General features: G+C 44.7%; 1 protein-coding gene across 1 annotated transcript in view; it reads right to left on the reverse strand.

Moving 5' to 3' along the window:
• Positions 1–19,486, reverse strand: part of Ppm1h (protein phosphatase, Mg2+/Mn2+ dependent 1H) — a gene marked incomplete at its 5' end in the record, with an annotated part of 171,135 nt that overhangs the window by 50,498 nt on the left and 101,151 nt on the right. The gene's annotated exons all lie outside the window — the stretch shown is intronic.

Genomic DNA, 19,486 nt, shown 5'->3' on the forward strand with positions numbered 1-19,486 from the left:
AGGCTAAGAAACGATAGATTGCTTATGAAATAAAAATATATCCATGTACACCAGTCGCTGATTAGCCAAGAAAGAAATATTTCTTTCCAAAAAGGAAATATTACTAACTGACCTTGACTCATTAGCGCACACAGATGGCTCCACAGAGTCACCTCCAGTGGATGCTGTTCCTTCAAACTCCTCTTACTCTTGAGGTAGAGGGAGAGGAAGACTGTTCCCCTTTAACCCCAGGAGGGATGAGAATCACAAATCAGGATGAGGGTCACAAATCAGTACTTACACTCCAGACTCTCAGACCTTTCCCACCTCCCCTGATGACTTCTGCCCTGGTTCAGATTTCACCGTCAGCAATTATACTGGATGCTTCAGGAATCCTGGCTCTGTAACTAGCCACTTCTCTTTTCCTCATCAGCACCTGCTCAAGTAGGCTGTGCCAAGAAGACCCTTCATCTTGGAGATTTAAATTCTGAACCATCTTCCCTTTCTTACTCTCAGGCCGTCTCTTTCTTTGGTTCTGCTATTGTAACTGCCATCTGGCCACACATCTTCCTAATCCAGCCTCTGCTTGGCCCAAATCGTTGGGTACTTTTCTTGCTAGCAGCCTTAAAATTCCTCATCCTCTTGATTTTGTATTAATACTGTATTCTGTCTACTCATATTATGCCAAAACTGTCACCTCTGTGTTCAAAACAAGATTCACAATCCTGAGTTTTCCCCAGTTATCAGGTGGTCAGAGACCTGGCAACATCTTCCTACACAATCACCACTGGCTCACATAATTTGGGCAAGGGCAACAGTGCTGGGACGCTGTCACTAGGGTGATGGCGGTGAGGTGTTGAAAACTCTTCAGATTTTCCCTTACTTCTGTCCTCAGAGCAACCAGAGTAATTGCTCTAAAATGTCAGATCATGTCATTATTCACTCAAATCCTCCAATGATTTCCCATCATACCACAAAGCCAAATAATCAAATGCCTTGCTTTGAAATTGCTCCCTTCCCCACAGCTTTCCTAGTCTCCTTCACGGTTTTATTTTTCTCCACAGTATCTACCACCACCCGGCAGTTAAAATATCTTACTTCTTTTCTGTTTCTCTTCTCTACTTCCCTACACCCTTTGAGTTCTGTGAGAACAGAGATGTTTGTGTTGGTACCTGTGGCATTCCTGGTACCTGCAAAAGTGGCCAGCACATTTATGGGTGTCCAATGAATACAACTGAACACAGCCTTCCCCAGGCAGAGGCTTTCTTCTACCCTCTCATACTTTCCTTTCCATATATATTCACAGAACAAAAGCAAAGGGCCCCCAGGTTTCTCTCCCTGCCCTTGGGCTTTGGAGGGCTATGCTATAGCTGCCACTTAGGCTCAGGCACAGCTCCACCCGCTCTGTGCTGCAAATCAGACTTTGGCCGGACCAGTGAGGCCTGCGACTTTTGTTTACCTATTTACATTAAAATTTCAGGTTCTCCTTTATTACCTATGTATTAATAGTTCTAAAGCAATTAAAACACAATTTATAATCCTCTTGCTTTTAATTTTTCCGGATGATTTCTAAGTGCTACCTCAGAATGGTAAAGTTTTATTTTATTTTTAGTGCTGGAAATGGAACTTAGGGACTTGTGATTGCTCAGTAAGTGCTCTACTACTAAGCTATGCGGCCAAACCATGAATGGTAGTTTTGCAAACCACAGCTATTCTACGTAGTATTTTTTTCTGGGCATGGTGGCACATACCTCTAGTTCCAGCTACCCAGAAATCTTATGCAGAAGATTCACTTGAGCCCAGGACTTTGAGGCTAGCCTGGGCAGTACATGAAATCCAGAGGAGGAGGAGGAAGAGGAAGAGGAGAAAGAGGAAGAGGGGAGGAGGCAGAAGAGAAGGCGGAGAGGAAGACGAGGCAAAAAAGGAGGAGGAATTTTTTCCTAGCCTCTGCTGGATTCCTCCACTCACAACCAGCGCCCCCAGTCTGACTTTTTGATTCACAGGCCCAGAACCCAGAATTCACACTTTGGCTTCAACCACACAGCTTACTTCCCACGATCTCCCTTCTCTTCTAAGCCATGACCTTCCACTAGAAAGAGGAACAGAAAAACCACTTGTTTCCCTAAGTCTTAATTTCTTTAGCAGGACTTCAAAGTCATTTAAAAAGAATATGACCCCTTCTTGGGGAATAAAGGACTCTCTCCCTGTGGGGACAGCAAAATCTCAGCCATCCCCTCACAGGGCTCCAATGACATGCACAGTGAGGCACAGTGAGGCACATTCTTCCACTAACCTCTCCACATTGCCTTGGACGCTGCTCCTCCCTGGAGATCTTTCTTCCTGGATTCTCTCTTCCCTCCTGGCAGAGTGCACCATGGTGTATGAAGGCACACCAGGCTTGAAGTCAGAGGTTCTGAAGTCACACTGCAATCCTCACGTGAACTAGCTGCGTGAACTTGGGAAAGTCCCTAAAACTTCCCTGAATTTGCTTCTTCAGCTGGACCTTACAGGATACTTGCAAGGATTAAGTCAGTGCAGATATGCCTGGGAAAGTCCTTTGTGAAGGCTAAAGTGCTACTTAACCACCGAGTTGTGGCTATAAAGGTCACAGGAGCTTAATCTATTCTTCAGTGCAGATGCGAAGTCCAGATAATTAGTTCCAAAGCAGAAGGCACAGCACACACCCACAGAAAAACTGCTTCTTGCTAAGCTACTTTGCCACCCCAGTTTATGACTTCTCTGCCCTTGCTAATGATGCAAAGCACAAAGGAAAGTACGTGTGCAACTTTATCCAGAAAAGTCCACCATGCTACTCTGATGAGAAGCCTAAGCAACTCAGAAGGATGCCTCAGAGCTAATGAAGAGGATGCATATGGAGTTAAGTGTAAAAAATAAATTTCAAAAGGAGAATTCCCCCCACCCCCATTCACTTGAAGCTCAGTGCTGCTCCAGGAGGGAGGAAAAGCCACCAGTAGTCCTCTGTTTCTCTCATAGCAACCAAGTCCTAGCAGGTACAGCAGGCACTGTTCACAGGGCATGGACAGAAGAGGGTGGTAAGGAGCATTTTGGCCTTGGGTCCTCATTCCTGCCTCCCTGTAACAAAATCTCAACGTGGCTCAAATCCCTGGAGAAAAAGGAGGAAACACCATCCAGGCCTGCCTGGTCAGAAGCAGACACATTCCTGGAGCCTAAATGCCACTGGTGGCTTTTAAGAGCTTGGCATGATCCCATAGAAGTGATCCTGGAATCAGCTGAGGCTCTCCCCTGACTTGCCTACCCCCACACTCCCTCCTCAGACTTCCTAGAAAAAGCAACACCAGACTAGCAACCATTTCATGCTTCCTTCTCTCTGCCAGCCATCTGCACTTCCAAAGGAATGGATCCCAGAGCCTGACCACAGAGCTCAGGGAATGGAGGCTGCTTCCTGTCCCAAAGGGGCCCCAGCAGAGCCGGCTCTTTCCTAACTGCCTAAATGTGCCTGTGCATATCCTTCAAGGCAACACAAGAACATGCTGACATCTGAGTAGGCTGTTATTTTTTTAAATGTTGTTTAAGATCCCTTCCCCCTTAGCTTCAAAGAGTCACAGAAAATTCTCAGAAATTTTTAAGTTTGCCAGTGGATGGAAAATTTGTATGCTGGAAAGATGGAGCAGAGTTCCAGGGACAGTGACTCTGAAGCAAGCCCATGGTGGAGTGAGGATGAGTCCCCTAGGAGAGTCAGAGGGGCCAAGAAACGGCCTGTATCCAGCAGGCAGTTTGAGGATTTCAATTATCCTTTACAATGATCTGGGTAAGACCCAAGTTCCCTGCCATGGGCTTACCACTGCACAGCAGGCTTTAGTTATCTATAAATCTAAATCTGAGGAATCATATTGTGACTCACTGAGTTCTTGGATTTATGTGCTAGTAGCTATTTTAAATAGGTATCTGAATTATATGGTCCCCAAGAAAGTTTCCCAGTAGGACTGATTTGGGAGTCTTTAAAAATGCTACCTTATTCTCTTCCTTTGGTCCTTGGATTGTCTTTTAAATTAGATGAAGCCTGTAGGCCTTAAGCAACAAGTTCATATACTTTTGCTAATACAATGGAACAACTGGGTCCAGGCACAGTCTGCTGGAGTTGTCAGAGTCTGACCAATACTTGGTGACAAACGCTTATGTATACCTGCTTACATGGAATGAGAGAGACAAGCTCCCCATTTCCTGAGCCTCCTGTCCTTCCCTCCAGGAGGACATTCCATAATGAGGTTTAAGCTCTGGTCCTCCAGGAAATCCCCTGACTGGTAGGGCTGGCCCAGCCCCTGGGAAGATGCCTGCCTCTACCCTTCCACATCAGCATGCCTCAGCCAGACCTTGCCTGGCATTCTGGGGGTGGGACTCTTCCTGTCTTTTGGCCTCAACGACTCCTCTTCCCACCAGGCCTATCAGTCACAGCAAGAGGCAATACAGCTTAGTGGTCTTAGTGGTCTGTTTTCTGAAGATGCTGATTGGGTTAGAGCAGAGGTGTCTTTGGGATCAGCAAGAAGAAATGTTATCAGTCTTGCTAATCCAGTGCACAGAGAAATACACTTTAAACAGTTACCATTATCATGTGATACACACTTTGGTATTTTATTTCTATCCTGTATTATTTAATTAGTTTAAAATGGTTGTCTCTGTTTAGTAAACTGATTTCACAACCTACAGTAAAATTTTGGGTTAAGGAACAGAATCTGCTTGTAGTGGCTTCCAAATTAAGAGCTCAGGCTTAAACCAGATAAAAGCTGTGGGCTATACTGGACTCATTCCTAATATTTACAGAGGACCTATTTGGTGCCAGGCATTGGCACAGGTGCTGGGTATACGACACTAAATAAAGAACAAATAAAGGTCATCTCCTAACTCACAGGCCCAAGTGTAGTAGCAGAAAAGGGTTCCCAGAGTAGAAAGTGCTTAGACTTGGTCACCTGAAAAATGGAATCCTGTGCATTCAAGACAGAACCAGTAATATTCTACAGTAAAACATTCTGAATGACTCTTAGGGAAATTCCTGAGTTTAAAATTATTTCTGATTCATTATGTTCTTGGTATGCATTAGGACTTGGCTCAGAGAGCTTCATATTCTAATCAATAACATTTAGATCTCTCCAAGGATCTAAATCAGAGACCCTTACTTTCTGAGCACATAAATATGGAGTAATTTCAGCTTTCTCAGGGACCATTCATTCTGAATCAAATGTGAATTTCACTTACAGTTGCCTTTTATATTATATGAGACCAAGTCAACATACACAACTCAGCAGATGACCAAAATTGACACCCAAGCCATACACAGTGGGGGAGAAACAGCAGAGATTGTTAGTTACAATGAGGGTTCCTACTGCCCAGACCAGTCCCTCTGTTTGATCCTTGCAGTCCTCATTTATAAAACTTTTCTCACTCTAGCCATACAGATATTTGTATCATGAAACACAGGTCCTGCAGTAACTCCATCTGCTGTCCAAGTGCCCCGGTGACATCACACAGGGCAGAGCTCAAGCATCTCAAAGAAAGCGCCAATGCTTTTTCAAGTCTTCTGCTGTATCTTAAGAGACATGAGAATTTTGCATAAACTTGCAAATAATTAACATTTACTTTAACACATGAAATTAGGCCCCTTCGGTACTCCAGAAATGTTTGATGCAACAGACGCTTATCTGTGAATTCACTTACTTTTTGGGAATCTGCTAATTCCAAATCACTCAAGACACTCAGGGAAGCAGCACAGGCCTGGGTGACAGTTCCCAGTCTTTACCAATGGGAGTAGCACAGCTCCTGCATCAAGGCGACTCAGAGGACAGAGGGTAAAGGCAGCTATTGTTCAATTTTTTTTGTCATCACCTGAACCCTGATACTGGATTTTAATATGTTCATCTTTTATGGTACATACTTTTTGTTGCAAGCACTGTCCTAAGCAATTACAGTGGACCCTCAAGTTATGACCAGCTTGATATATGAACAATTTAGGTTAATTAGGTTAATGGAAGATTCATCTGCTTGTTGTTAATCTATAGCGTGTACCCAGACAAATGTCCAGATCTCAGCTCTACTAATTTACAGTGAACTTGAGTTATAACCAGCCCTCGGGAACTGATTTGAGTTTGTACGTCAAGGGTTGATTATATATATTCTTTAAATATATAATTCTTAAAACAACCCTGTAGCTATGGACATAACCTTATTATGCAAATAAGAAAATGCAGGCATAGAGAGCCCATACAATTAGGAAATTATAAGGTGAAGCTCATTTCCAGGTCAACCCCAGGCAGGTTATGCTCTTTTCTCTTTCTATTCTTGAAGGGCTTAGAATCTGTACAAATACTACAAATGGCACACTATGATGCACACACAAACACACACACACACAAATTATGAGTCCCCTTCCTCAGATTAAACTATAAATATTTTTAAAAGTACATCCTTCCTTCCAGGTTTTAATAATGGTAAGTCATATGAAAGTTTAAATGTATCACTTTCTTAGACCTCTTAACAATATGACTGGTGTACAAGGTCACTGCAGACTCGGTCTTAATGTGAGGTTTGGCTTTCAAGTTGTTCAAGTATAATGAATCGAGAGTCTCCAAATCTTCAAACTTCAGTATCTGTTTCCCAAGGGTGCCCCAAGCAAACCAGAGAATTAGGCAACATGTGGGAAGAACTGGTGGTTATCATTTATTAAGGATAGGCAGGAAAAAGAAATCAGCACATTAAATGTCCTGGGAAGCATTTCTTCTGACCTACCCCATGCATTCATACCTCAGCAGAGGCCAGGTCTGTCCAGATTATGGGAAAAAAGCATTGACAGGGAAATAGAAGCTGAACTTGACCTCGATGCACTGTTGGCACCTGATAGTTCTATTCCTACTGCTTGTCCTTATCACCCACAGCTAGTCTAGTCTGCAGGCCACTTCTAAACACGGTCCTGGGCTCACGGTAGGGAAACAATGAGGTACCCAAGCAATAGCAAGTAAATAATGGGCAAAGACCTGCAGTGGCCCAGGAGTCACAAGCCTATCACTGAGCCCAGGCTGGTCAGCGCTCTTTCATCAGTCACTTGTGCACATTGTCACTGTATCCATGGGAAAAATATCAAGGGTTGCCAAAGGACTAAGTTTAAGGATATACAGGAATCACCCGGGGTGCTTGTAAAAATGAAAGCTCTAGGATTCTGATTCAGCAGGCAGGGTGGAAACTGGAGAGATTTTAACAATCACCCCCACATGACAAAGTTTCACTATGGATGCACATTTCTCTGTCAGTTTTGCACGGGGCTGTAAGCATCCACATACTGGGTATATCCGCACACTAGACTGTGAGCACTGAGGGCAGGTTCTGCTCCACTCTGTATCTCCAGTGCTGGACACACCCCGATTTACTGGGGGAATACTGGTGGAAACCATTATTCGCCTAGCTGAGACGAAGCTCTGTGTCCTGTCCTGTAAGCACAAAGCATAGCATCGGCTTCACAATGAAATGTGTACAAGTCTGACTCAATCCTAGAAGAATATGAATCTAAAATCTGACAAGTACTACGAGGTTTCAATCAAAATATACTGTGAATATTTAAATTTTAAAAATTTATCACAGTAAAAGGCTTATTGCCATTAATCCCTCTTAAATCACTCCCCTCACTTTGAACATACTAATCCCGTCAGTCTTACCTCTGTCTGAAGCACTTAGGAAAGTCCTTTTGTGAGTGTAGTTAGGAGGCACGATCAAAAATATTGTGAACACAGCTGCCAAATGAGTGCATCCGAAAGAAAGGCAGGATCGCAAAAGCACTTCCGTGTGTCCTCTTCCACCTTATTCGCCACATCTGGAATTGTGACACTTCTGGCTCCTCTCCAAAGTCAAAATAGCCATTCGAGGTAAACACTGAATGGATTCAGAACATGAAGGTGGTCACAGCAGCACACTCAAAGAGGACTTTCGGAACCGCTTCAGAAAGTGGCAAGAGCAATGGGTTGAGTGTGCTCAAAGCGGCAGGGAGCACTTTTAGGGGGATTAATGGCAATGTGTCTTTAACTACAAAAAATTTTAAACTTAAACATTCACCATACTTTTCAATCAAACCTTACAGTGCCTTTGCCAAAGCACTAAGGTGAGGAACAGAATGTGACTGTGTTACCTTCTGTTCCTTCAGGAGCCTCCTAAGACTTCCCGTATGGCCGACCACATCAAAGGCGAGAGACAGCTGACAACATACACTGGTCCTCAAAACACACCTTCGCTTCTTTGTTACTACCCTTTGCAGTTCTCACAGAAAGAACCGTGTTCAGTTCCTCAGGAAGATGCAGAAAGCAGGCTTGCCCCTGCTTTAAGTAACTCTTGAATTTACCTGTCTGACCTCTCATGACTTGGAGCATGTACGGTTCCCTGCAGCTCTCCTGGGTAGAGTCCAGGAGTCTGAAACCAGAACTAATCTTTCTAAGGATGATGATTCAGGCTGTAGTGAGTCGGCACCTCCATGAAACTGTCTGCTTGGAAAAGTAACACCCATTTCCTACCCAGAAACCTGGTAGGCAGGAAGAGGTAAAAAAACCCAAAAACCAAAACCAAACACCAAACCAAACAAACCAAACTCATCAAGGTCTGGTAAGAGTGAACCACCCTAACTGGAGGAATACTGGTTGGATACAGGCAAACATTTCCATGGCAGGCTTGTAAAGTACCTGAAAAGTCTTCAGAAGAGTGATGATACTCACTGTCCGAGAATTTCCTTAAAACGGGGGTTTATAAATAGACTGTGGGTTGGCCTATATGTCCTGCTGAATATACTGGTAGCTCTACATTTCTGCCCTGCTGTGTGTCACATTCACGTGTTGCAGAGGTATAGCACTCTCAAGCAGGGGAGGATGAAATGATGTTAGTTCTTGCCATTCATATCTTGGCATGTGAAGTTCCCTGGGGATGCCTCTCACTGACTCACTGCATTTCATGCAGTACTGGTTCTACACCCTCATTTCCTCCTACTCTTTACTCACTCAAACTCAAGGCTCCCGCCAGGACTTATGCAGCCGACACATACCAATGTAAGTGTGTAAGGAGGGCACGGCATGAACACACTTCCACACTGGTTGGAAAATGAGTGTCCCCCACCTAGTCACCTGGATCTAGGAGTCAATAAAAAGTTAATTCTTGGCAAAGGAGGGGGCTTCCGGGACCCTGTTGCAGCCCAGCGGAGCCCATTCTTACATGCTTACTGCCAAAACATTTCGAATATTTCTGGCTTCCACATTCTCCAAGTGATTATGCTATTTTCACCCCTCTGGGATTTTGCCTGTCCTTTGCTCAGAATGTCCATCTCTCCAGTCCCCAGCCCTCTTGAAACCCCCTCTCTTGACTCAGATCTTTGGTTCAAATATACTCTTTTCAATGAAGCCACTCCTGACCGGAATCGGCCCTCAATAACAACCACTCTTGGAAAGGGGACCTAGAGATGGAGGGAGGGGAGGGAAGGGGAAGTAAAAAGAATACACACACACACACACACACACACACACACACACACACACACACACACACACACACACACACACACACACAGAGACATGCCAACTTCCCACGATGAATGTAACCATTATATTGCAAACATGTACTAATAAAACATTAGTAACAATAACAACAAAACAACCGTTCCGTCTACCAGTTACAGGCCTTTTCTTTATACTCTTTTTGGTAGCCCCTGTATTTTGCCTGACTTTTCCTATTTTTGCCCAAGTTCCAACAGATGTACTTTCCTTGCTTCTGAGATTTCAAGAAAAGATTTAAGTAGGCATCCTGGTACTTGTAATTCCAAGTACTCAAGGCCGAGGCAGGAAGATCACCCATTTACAAGTTTGAGGCCGGATTGGGCCACTATGTAAGACTGTCTCAAAATAAAAATAAAAAGGCTGGGATATAGCTCTGTGGTGAGCATCCTTGGATTCAATCCCCAGTACTAGGGGGGAAAAAAACCCACCAGGTTTCAAAATATGACAGTTAAGCCAAATTCTCAGCTTGGCTGGATTCAGACTGGAGAAGTAACTGGATCATGGGCTGTGTAAAGACCAGTGAACTAATTGGAGGTGTGTCACTGGCTAGCTGTGAACCTCTACAGGGAATTTCCATGCCCTGGCCCCTCCCCGTCTCTCACTGCTTCTGGGCCACCTTGAGATAAGCAACTCCTCCATAATATTTTTCTGCTTGGAGCCAGCAGACCATGGACCTCCAAAACCAGGAACCAAACTAAAATTCTTGTACCAGTAACAGGAAAACTGACTACACAAAAGGGAACACGGTGGCATTCCAGACTGCGAGAAGGCCGGTCCTGGGCTGTACAGTTTTCTCTTGGAAACCAACACTGTCCTGTGTGATTAACTCCCTCCTGGAGGAGGACAGACTTTGGCCACTGAGGAGCATGGTGTCCCAGCTCGAGTATGGCTCTGGGGGCAGTGGTAGGCACATTCACAGGTTATGTCCAGGACCGAGAAGGCAGTCACACAGCCAGCCTGTAAGCCAAAGCACCCAGGCATCCCAGCTCATGACACAGCACCCTCAGGTACTGTGATTAGCTCTATTTTACACACAGGGAAACCAAGGTTGAGAGCAGTGATAGGATCCATCCAAGCCACACAGGTATATAAAAGGGTATCCTAGAGGCTCACTGGCTATTTTGTTTCTAAAAAACTTCCATTAGCACATTTTATACACATAACGTTTATCGTAGGGAATTTGTACCCGTACATAATATAGCTCTTCCCCCATCCCCTCCTTCCCTCCCTTATTTACAAAAGCTGCTTCCATTTTTCCTTCTATTCACTTCTGTTCTTGTCCCTTTTCTTTCACTCTCCCCCGTCTCTCATTCCCCTTCCGATTTGAACATGTTCTTCTCATTTTCCAGTATCTGTTATACTTTTTGGTCCTTTTTCCACTTTCAGTTTCTCACACGAGAAATAATGCGTTAAACATTGCCTGGGGCTGAGCCTGAGGATGGCTCTTAGGCTCTTCCCTGCTCCTTTCTCCTCCATAGATTAGACCTTGGGTAGTACAGCCCCAGGAGACAGTTACCTTGTATCCTTCCCTCTTCCCTTCCTATGCACACCCTGATCACAAAGCAGTCACGCTAAGTTCACCCTGGGCCACAGAGCACTGTTTGCCCCTCCTCCTCTTTCTGTTTGCCTCCCACTATAAATAACGACACGGTGCTCCAGGCAGCCATTAGCTAGCTCCCAATAAGCTACAGTTCCACCTCGTCCCAGTTAAGAGTAATCTTGGTCTTCATCATCTTTCTTCATCTTCCCTGCTCTGCCCAGCTTTGGAGCCTATGCTGTGCAGGTCATGCCAAAACATGCCTCTGATTCATTTCACTTAAGGGTATAGTCTCAAGGTAGGTACACCCATTTAGCTAGAATTGTCATTTCTCCTTCTTTATGACATAGTATTCCACTGTATAAAAAACCCCACATCTTTATCCATTCATCGGTTGATGGGCGTTTTGGCTATTTCCAAGATTTAACTATTACAAACTTTGCCACTATTAACATGGGTGTATATATATTGCTCTGGTATAAAGCTTTTAATTCTTTCAGGAAGATAATCAGAAGGGCAACAGCTGGGTCAAATGAAACCTCTAGTCTTTAGCTTTTTTTGCTACCAGGGATCAAACTCGGGACCCTGTGCTTGTGAGGCAGGAGGCGGAACCACTGAGCTAAATCCTCGGCCCTAGTCTTAGTATTTTGAGGAAGCTCCACATTGATCAAAGGATGGAAACCAGTGGCTATTTTAACAGGGACTTTTGCAAGTACTCGATCTTCCAAAACCTTTCCAGATGACTTGGAGCTGCATTACCACTGTATGTGGATTGTATACCCTCCAATACCAGTCACAGAGATGAGTGGTAGATCTGTGCCACTCAGGGGCCTGTGAATTGGTACAGGTAGACTCTGAGGGCTAAGAAAGAATTAGACACACTCTGACCACTTTGGGTGTAAACAACTTGTGGTTATTGCTAAAGCTGAGATGTGGGGGTGTCTGTGTGTTTGTGAATGTGCCCAAGGTGAGTGCACAATCAATAAGGAGTGAGCTGGTGAGGCATCTCCTTCCTTTCTCCTCCCTGTGGCCTGTCTGTCTTGGCTTGCAACCATTTGTAAAGACCCCATCTCTTCCACTGGCCTCCCACCCAGGGCGGGAGTGAGGAGTCATTCATCACTGTCAGGAGATGTGCTGTACACAGCAGGGCTGGCTTTCTTCCCTGCTGTTCCTGCAGCTAGAGCTGCAAATCTTGAAAAGATGCAGAACGTGCACATTGCAAATAACCATTCATCCATCATCTTGGCTCCGTGAGCCCTGGAAGAGGTCCCTCCCCACGTGGGGCCGACCCACTCTGACTTTGGCTCCAGCCCCCACTGAAGCATGGAACACCGGGACTTCTTGGGTGCCTAATCCCTGCCCCAGCCATTCCTCAAGTTGGATAATCCACTGAAGTCTGTGGCTAAAATTCTCTGAAATGATAACCAAGCCCTGCCTTTCTCTGCAAAGTTGGATTTTTCAGATTGCTTTCAGTAATCAGACTGCTGCCAAGGTGGCCCTTAATCATTAAATTATGAACATACAAGTTGCTGGAAGGAAATGAATACCAGCTTTCACTAGGCAAAGGCCTGCTTTCTTGTGAAGTAATTATGAAATTAAAATGTGGTGTTTCTCTGGTGAGTCTAAAAAGCCTCCCACTGCGGACCGTGGCACAACAGTGAGGTCAGGATATACACTAGGGCAGGACTGAGAAACCCTTCTGCACCCCCAAAATGCCAGGCAGAGATACCAGCAGGTAAATTTCCAAAGATTAGGTTAAGTATGATTAAAAGCAAGAAGAAGTACAGATTTTGGATTTTTCAATTACTCTTTAAAACTCAAGAGTCAAGCTGTTAGGAAATGTAGGCTTCCCAGCCAAGACTATTAATCCCAAGCTAATTAGATTCACAGGCATGGCCAACATATAAGTTCTGGCCCCAAAGAGGGACACTGTACCTTTCAAAACTGCCTGGCGATCAGGGGAAAAGCTAATGAAGGGTGTCAGTTGGGGCTGCTTTATTAGATGGTCCTAGGGAAGATAAAGCCTGGGGTTCCTGTAACAGGGCTTCTGTGCTTGATTCAATAAATCAATTTATGTTAAATGCAGGTGCGGGTCTGGAGCTGGCTTCATCGAGCATTCTGTGGCATTTCTCAGTTTGTTTATCCACTTACCTGTCACCCTGCCGGAATGTGCTGTCAGAGGCCACTGAAGAGAGCAATAAAGAGTAAGACAGAAGCTCTATGGATAGTTCTAAAACCTGACCCGGCAGCTCCAAAGCATGCTTGTGGCTGCCGCCAGGGAATTTCTCTCTCCTGAGGATGTCTGGCTTGTTGATAAGTAGCCCAAGGTTCTGGGGTTGTGCTGCCCCTGGTTGAGCTGGGCTCAGGGCTGCAAAGTGAGACTGAAGGTCACCCAGACAGAATGCAAAGGCTGGGAAGTGAAGTTGCTTTTGAATCACCTTCTCAGGGTCTGAAATATTCCCCAAGAAGTAAAAGGAAAAGCAAGAGGAACAGAAGTGGTAACAGCTGGTACCAGTCCAGGCGGCAGTGGGCGAAATGATGAGGGGCTGCCGGCCCGGCTGGGGAGCGGGAGGAGAGCTGCTAACTGGGCAGATGAAGGGGGCCTTTCTTCACGGAGGCCGGCAGGATGCTGCATCTCTGCTGTCTGGTGAGTGGCCGCTGGAGACGAGTCCCATCTTTGTCACATACAATGACGGGATGCGAGGTGGACCTTCTGTCCCAGATCACAAAGGTCTGGATGCGGGGTGGAGCCCTTGTCCCAGCAGACTCAGGATGGCCCAAGTGGGGCCGGAAGCCATGGAGATGGCCTGTGCCATTTGCTTTCTTCTGGTGCTTGTCCTTTTCAAAACTATGCGCCATTGAGTTGTTCAGGTACGGACAATTCCTTGCACCATGCCCACGCCTCCCACTCCTATCACCTACACTTCTCTGTCTAGCCTGAGTCTCGGTGATGACGGAAATGTTCTTGTCGGCACTATCCAACTCAGCAGTCAAGAAGCACTTGTGGCTACCGAGCAACTGGGACATGGCTAGTGTGACTTGGGAAATGAAATTTCATTTTATTTAATTTGAACTAATTGAAATTTAAATGGCCACAAGTGACTAGCAGCTGCTGTACTTGAGAGCATCAGAAATTGAAAAGGTCTCCTTGATCTTCATCAGAGTAGGGGGATTTCTGAGAGCAGGAAATGGTGGCTGACCGCACTCTTCACAGTGGAAAAATCCTCTGGTTTGTTCAGAGTTTTAAGGGAAACAAAGGAGGCGAAAATGATCCTGATACATTATGAAGTTAGAATCATAAAAAGTTAAGGGCTTCAAGAGACAAAAGTACAAGTTTACCATCCCTGGAATCTTTCTAGTGGAATCTCTCTCTTTTCCAGAAGCTCTAAAAAGCAGAACAAAGCCCACTCCTAACCAGACACAGAGTTTGGCAGCAATGGTCAAAGGAAGCATTTTACAAACAAGAGACTTGGGCAGAGTAAAGTATCAAAAGGCCCTTTGCCAAAGCAGTACTCTTTCCTAAGTAAACCATGTGCCCCAAGTCACCAGTCCAGCCTGGCTCTTGAAACAAGCCCATCACAAAGGTTAGAAAGGCTTTGCTTAATGGAAGAATTCTGGTGCACATTGCTCCTAACCAGAACCATCTGGACACAATCTCACATTCACATGATGGATTTTTCTTCTTTGGCCCTTGCTCTCTCTACAAATCCCATCAGCCCAGGAACAGCTGCTGGAGAATCTGGCCCGAAGCCAGAGGTGAAGTCTCAGCTGCCTCCCACACCACCGTCATCCTGGGCTCTGCCTGGCTCGTCACCCCATGTGGCCGAATGCAGGGCATGAAGAACACTGATCCTACACGAGAAAGCAAAATTACCAGCAGTTATAGGAGCAGGGACTTGGTGCCACAAAGCCAGCTGTGAGGAACTGTTGTTTTGAGTCAGTAACATAGATGCTTGCCAGCAAATTATGGCCTGAGACAGCTCAGGGGGCTGCGGGTCGGAACACAGAGCTCGTGAGATGACACAATGCCAGCTACAGTGCACATCTTGCAATAGCAGCTCCACACAAAGGTCTAGGAGGAGGGGCAGCAGCTTGGGGATTCTGGCACCAGGACCGATGATACCAGACACAGAAGGTGAGAGCTGAGTGGGCAATGGGAGAGCAAGGGAAGGCCACACCAGGGACCAACTCAGCGCTGGGCACGGACAAAGGCTTTGTAAATCAGGCCACTGAGCAAACTATCCAAGGAGAGGGGGAAGGGCAGGTGGGGGAGGCTAGGGAAGAGACCAGTTTCATTTTGATGGGCCTGTGACAATAATCTTTTGTCCTCTAAACAATCTGGGCCTGCCAAGCTGCTCCACAGTCTCTGAGAAAGCATGAGGGTAAGAGAGAAAGAATCCTGTCAGGAGGCAACAGACTCATCCTTAATTATGAGACAAGGCTTCCCGGAGCTGACATCCTCTCCCACACTTTCTCCCTGCTGCAGACACGCCACAGATGCTGGTGTAATGCTCCTCTAATGAGTGCAGTCAATTTTCCTAAGCATAGGAAGCTTGGTCCTTTGGGGGAACTTCTCCCACCATCCCTAGCCCCAAATCACACCCAGGCTCTTGATGATGAGGGTGAAGCATCATAATTTAATTAACAGTCTACTCGGTCACGCTGGAAGCTAGAAAATCACTGCCTCGCTGCTCCTAACGGGCTCGACTCCATCCTCTTGTTCCCTAAAGGAGTGTGAACAAGGTACCAATCCTCTTGGATAAAGGTCCCTTGCTTAAATTTATATTAGAGCTCAAAACAGTAGAAAGAGCCCTGATACAAGAGTCAGAACCTGGGTTCTAGTCCTTATTTTGACACTTGTGCATTGGAGGGCTAAGAAAACCACTGCATCCCTCCGAGCTTCTACTTGCTCAACTGCAAAATGGGAAAGAAGAGGAAGCACTCCCTAGCTTGCAGTTAAGCACAGCAGCCAAGAATGCCCTCTGAAGTTATGCTACCTGGTTCCTAGCAGCACAGGAACTGTTTCACTGGTTGTAAAACCTTGAACAATTTACCCTCTGAGCTTTAAGTGTCCTCATCTGTAAAATGTACCTACTTCAGAGGGCTGTTTTAAGAGCTAACTATGAAGGATTAAGAAAAGCTTTCATTACTGTACCTGGACCTTAGCTTTCCCAATAACTGTCAGTTAGCCCCATTACAATCATGATTAATGGAGGATGGGGTAAAAAAAATCTCCACAACTAGGAATTTATTTCAAGGATAAACAACTTAGAAGTAGGTGGACCCCTTTTTTAGATAGGTTTCCAAGAAATGAGTCAATATCCCAAGGCAACTCTGAAGACAAGAAATATAAATGAGGGAATAGATAAGGAGTTACTTGCATCCTTAAGCAAGGTTGAAATGCTCACCAAGCCACCTGCCACTAATTCCAAGAACTCAGTAGTAATTCAAGACTTTTGTGGGAAAAAGAATACAGAGCCACACTTCCCCTTTTCCATAAAATTAATTTTTCCAGTGCTTCTCTTCTATAGACAACTAAGAAAGGCAGCTGACTCCATCTTTTTAAATACTAAAAAAATACCTGCTCAATCTGAGGCCTTCTGTTGGAGGGTAAAAATATTTAAAAGAGAAACATAAAAGTTGAGGCAAGCGTTTACAGAGACTCTGGTCTAAACTGTTTTTAAATTAATCAAGTTCTAACAAAGACATAAAGGCTTTCCTTTACCATAAGTTTCATTTTCAAATCAAAATAAGAACAGGTAGAAAATTCACAAAGGTATACATAAATCTCACCTGGTAGCCAACCTTGTGCAGCAACAGCTAAGATGGGAATTACGCTCAAAACAAATCAAATCATGTTTGACTGAAGCCATTCTCAATCTTAGCTCCTCAATTATTCAGTACTTCTATGAAGTTCTATACAATTAAAAATAGCCTGTTTATGGACTGCTTATCTGCATAGGACCATGGCGGGAGAGGGGGAGAGGGAGGGAGAGGGAGGAAGGGGGAGGGAGGGGGAGGGAGAGGGAGGGAGACGGAGGGAGAGGGTCTTAGTCAGAGGCAGAAAGAGAGAGAGAAAGATGGGGGCAGGGTAGGGAGGGAGAGAATATGTACCTAAAAGTTGGATGTGATCCAGTTCTTCATTTAAAAAATTATAAAATAAGAATTTTTTAGCCATTTGTTAAAGAGAAAGATGTATAAGCCACTTAAAGAGTGGAGCTTCAAGAGATTGAAAAAAGGAATATAAAACTATAACCTCACTGTAGTTTGAATGGAACGTTTACAGCCCTTGAAAGCATCTCGCCCATTAAAGTGATGATGCTATCATCTTAGAAGTGCTTTCCAAAGCTGTAACAATAAGCTGTCCTTCGCTTCCCCTATGAAACTGACACTAAGCATCTGCAACAGAGATATTCTTCCTATGACAACATCCTATGCATGGTTATTCTCAGTTTGCGTTGACTGCTTAGATTTAATTTGCCTTGCTGGTACAGAAAGAATAACTCAACATGTCCACTGCCACCCTCCTTGTGGACTGTCCACGATACTGGCCTCATTCCTGTTGATTATAACTGCCCCCCCTTTTTATTTTGTACTGGGGATTATTGAACTCCGGTCCTTGCTCTTGCAAGGCAGGCCACTGAACCGCTGAGCTAAATCCCCAGCCCTGATTATACTCCTTTGCTTTCAGCCCCCAAAATTGCTGCCTGTCTACTATGTATCAGGCACAGGACCAGGAATCAGTGCTCCCCCGAGAAGTTTACGGAACAAAGAGGATACCTACTTAAATAGGTAACGGGAGCCATGGGTAACTTATTTCTTACATTTATTCCCCAGACTAAATCATTTTGTTTCTTGATCATTTTCTTTTTTATTCTTTTCTGGTTCCCTCCCTCTGTTTAGCCCTTGAGAAATTCTCATATATATTTCTGATAGCTCTTCCCTGGACACTCGAAACTGCTTTTCTTTTTTAAGAGTGAGTATCCTTCAAACTTAAGATAGCTTTCCAAAAACACTGCTTCCATTTAATTCTCCTTTTCAAGAATATATCAGAGTAACCTATAGCCTCACATAGTAAATCTAAACTTCTCTGCCTGGCTTCCCATGTGCCCTATTAATGTTCCCTCAATACAAGCTCAGAGTTTTTCCCAGTCTTTCCTCTTACATTTAGCTATTTTCCTCACTGTATTTTCAGGTCTGCTCTTTTTCTAAAAATGTATTTACAACCAATGGATTACAGTCCACTTGTTAGTTCCAGGTATTTGGGAGGCCGAGATGGAACACAAGTTTAAGATCAACCTGAGCAACATAGCAAGCATCCCATCAAACAAACAAAAAAACTTCAAAACAATCAATGGGTTCTTAAACTTCTTTCAATCTGTCCAAGTGCTACAACATTCAGATCAAATACCCACTCTGTTTCTGAATTATACTGGCTCTCAGTATAAATTCTAAAACATTTCTTCAAGAAGTATTGATTTTGCTAACTGAATGCAAATGGATTTAGAACAATGACTCCAAGGCTTGAAAACTCAGTGGCAAATATGGGGAAACTTTTCTGACAAATTCACTCATATTTTAGAGCAGCAGTAAATATTAGACTCTGTGGCCATATAGACTCTGTTGTAACTACTCAACCGCCCTACTTCTGCGTGAAGACAGCCACAGATCACATGTAAACAAGCAGATATAGCTGTTCTTAAAAAATAATTATTTATAGAAACAGATGGTGGGTAACTCTGGCTCTCTAGCCTTAGTTTGCTCGCTGCATGCTGGAGGGAAAAGAGTGGGTCCAGGTAAGGATCTACTTTTTCAGTTGGCAAAAGACAATCAGAAGTCCCCTGTTAGCATCTTTTCTTCTCTGGGCAGCGCATCTTGCTCCTTTAGGATAGTATGTACCACAGAAGCAGTCCCTGCCTAGAAGTCATCTCCGTGGGAATGTGGGCTATGACCATCTATCTGTTTCACCTATTTTGGTCAAAGAAGAAGACATAATGAAAGCTAGTTGTCTGCTTTTGTCGGAGACATGGCGAGGACAGAGTAAGTCGTCTCATTCTTCTACTGTCCTCCACGCTGGCAAGAGGCGCACTCATTAGAATCTGAGGGCATGATAGCCAGACGTGGTGGTGCACACCTGTAATCCCAGAAACTCGGGAGGCTGAGGCAGGAGGATCGCTGTGAGTCCAAGACCCGCCTGGACTACATAGTGAGTTCCAGGTCAGTCTCAACTACATAGTGAGGCCCTGTATCAAACCCCCCCCCCAAAAAAAAGAATCTGCGGGCATGAGAGTTGCCTCTTCATTCACACTTCCATATGCAAGGCACTACTCTGTCACTTTAATCTTCACGTCATTCCTGTAATATGAGGATTTGTCATCATGTGTGTTATCCAGATAGAAGAAATACAAGAGGTCTCAGT

This window comes from Fukomys damarensis, unplaced genomic scaffold (assembly GCF_012274545.1).
Source record: "Fukomys damarensis isolate Sample0158 unplaced genomic scaffold, DMR_v1.0_HiC HiC_scaffold_15, whole genome shotgun sequence".
Lineage (NCBI taxonomy): Eukaryota > Metazoa > Chordata > Mammalia > Rodentia > Bathyergidae > Fukomys > Fukomys damarensis.